The following is a 3157-nucleotide window of genomic DNA, read 5'->3' as shown; positions in this document are numbered from 1 at the left end:
CACCGTGCTCACCACACAGCATCACCACACACTACTCCGTGCTCACCACACACAGTGCCCCCCCACTACATTGTGCTCACCACACACAGTGCCTCCCACACTACACCGTGCTCACCACACACAGTGCCCCCCCACTACATTGTGCTCACCACACACAGTGCCTCCCACACTACACCGTGCTCACCACACAACATCACCACACACTACTCCGTGCTCACCACACACAGTGCCCCCCCCGCACTACACAGTGCTCACCACCCACAGTGCCCCCCGCACTTCACCGTGCTCACCACACACAGTGCCCCCCGCACTACACCGTGCTCACCATACACAGTGCCCCCCCGCACTACACAGTGCTCACCATACACAGTGCCCCCCGCACTACACCGTGCTCACCACACACAGTTCCCCCCGCACAATACCGTGCTCACCATACACTGTGCCCCCCACACTACACCGTGCTCACCACACACAGTGCCCCCCCGCTATACTGTGCTCATCACACACAGTGCCCCCCACGCTATAATGTGCTCATCACACACAGTGCCCCCACACAGTATCACCACACTACACCGTGCTCACCACACACAGTGCCCCCCACACTACACCGTGCTCACCACACACATTTCCCCCCACACTACACCATGCTCACCATACACAGTGCTCCCCACACTACTCCGTGCTCACCACACACAGTGCCCCACACTACACCGTGCTCACCACACACAGTGCCCCCCCCACTACACCGTGCTCACCACACAGCATCACCACACACTACACCGTGCTCACCACACATTACACAGTGCTCACCACACACAGTGCCCCCCACTACACCGTGCTCACCACACACTACACCGTGCTCACCACACACAAGGCCCCCACACTACACAGTGTTCACCACACAGCATCACCACACACTACACCATGCTCACCACACACTACACCGTGCTCACCACACACTACACCGTGCTCACCATACACAGTGCCCCCAGCACTACACCGTGCTCACCACACACAGTTCCCCCCGCACTACACCGTGCTCACCACACACAGTGCCCCCCACACTACACCGTGCTCACCATACACATTGCCCCCCACACTACACCGTGCTCACCACACACAGTGCCCCCCCTCTACACTGTGCTCACCACACACAGTGCTCACCACACTACTCCGACCTCACCACACACAGTGCCCCACACTACACCGTTCTCACCACACACAGTGCCCCCCCACTACACCGTGCTCACCACACAGCATCACCCGACACTACACCGTGCTCACCACACATTACACCGTGCTCACCACACACAGTGCCCCCGCACTACACCGTGCTCACCACACACTACACCGTGCTCACCACACATTACACCGTGCTCACCACACACAGTGTCCCCGCACTACACCGTGCTCACCACACACTACATCATGCTCACCACACACTGTGCCCCCCACAGCATCAGCACACACTACACCGTGCTCACCGCACAGCATCACCACACACTACTCCGTGCTCACCACACACAGTGCCCCCCCGCACTACACTGTGCTCCCCACCCAGCATCACCATACACAGTGCCCCATACACAGTATCACCACACTACACCTAGCTTACCACACACAGTGCCCCCATGCACAGTATCACCACACAACACACAGTGCCCACCACACACATTTCCCACCACCATACAGTGGCCACCACAACATACACAGTTCTCACCACACGCAGTGCCACCACACTACATGCAGTATCATAGCTCCATAGCCCCGTCCTTTATAAGACATCACACTGAAATACTGCTCCTAGTGAAGCCCATTAGTGTTCTCTCTGCTCCACCATTGTATTCTATATCAGTCTGTGCCCCCCCCCACACACACTGTATGGCTATTGTATGTACATAGCACATTGTGTGTATATCTACAGTACACACAGCGCCTCCGCACTAGATTAGTAATGATCATTCAGTGAGGATAGACTGTGCCGGTTCTGTATACACAGGACGATGAGTCTCCAGGAGCAGTGATCCCACATAAGGACAAGGCCACCACTAGGTTTCACAGGAGACACCATAGATTTAGAAAAATGTGTTAGGCTAAGTGCCCACGATGCAGAAATGCTGCAGATTTTTTCCGCTTCTCCCTGGCAGGAAAAACGAATGCGGATTTTACCTGCGTTTTTCCTGCCAGGTAGAAGCGTTTGTGAAGCGTTGTTGCAGCATTTCCGCATGCGGGTTATCAAGCGCTTTTAGCATCACTTGGAAAGCGCTTGACAACTTGTTCACACTATATAAATCCGTGCAACCGGCATGGATTTATATAGTGTGACCAAGTTAGTTAAAAAAAAAGAATAAAAATGGTAAAAAATAAAGATTATACTTACCTTCTGATGGCCCCCGGTGTTTTCTCCGGTGCGTCCGGTGTCTTGTACGGCTCGCGGTGGTCTAAAAGGACCTGTGGTGATGTCATTTAGTCATGTGACAGGTCACGCGACCGCCGACGTCAGCGGTCACGTGACCTGTCACATGACTAAATGACGTCACCGCAGGTCCTTTTAGACCACCGCGAGCCGCCCAAGAGACCAGACGCATCGTACAGGAGACCGGGGGCCATCAGAAGGTGAGTATAATCTTTATTTTTTATTTTAAATTATTTTTTTAACAGGTTCTATGGTACCCGGGTCTGGATGAGAGTCTCCTCTTTTCGAAATCTGGGTACAGTCCACACATTGAATTGCTTAATATCCGTGTGTGCACATGTAGTCATGCGGATATTAAGCGATTCAATGCAAGTCAATGGCGGCAATTATGCTGCGTGTCCACAAAAATAATGGACATGCTGCGGATTTTTCTGCAATGATAATCCACAGCGGGAATTTCCCCAGCATGTGCTCAGCACATATTACCAAGAGTTTTTTAAGCGATTTCGCTGCGGAAATTCCACGACAAAAATTCTTGAAAAACGAATAGTGGGTACGCAGCCTTAACCCTTCTGAAATATGCATTACAGATCCATGTCTGTAAAGCTCTGCTATTCATTGGTATATACAGGTGAATCTTTCTAAATTAGAATTCATCAAAAAGTTAAAGTCAGTTAATTTCAGTGCCACAGGCTGATCCCTCCATGCCACATTGCCGCATTGATGCAGTAATTGATGCAA

This window comes from Phyllobates terribilis, unplaced genomic scaffold (genome assembly GCF_046119375.1).
Source record: "Phyllobates terribilis strain yellow unplaced genomic scaffold, ASM4611937v1 Scaffold_9__5_contigs__length_417890890, whole genome shotgun sequence".
Taxonomy (NCBI): Eukaryota; Metazoa; Chordata; class Amphibia; order Anura; family Dendrobatidae; genus Phyllobates; species Phyllobates terribilis.
Note: the sequence above shows the minus strand (reverse complement) of the source record.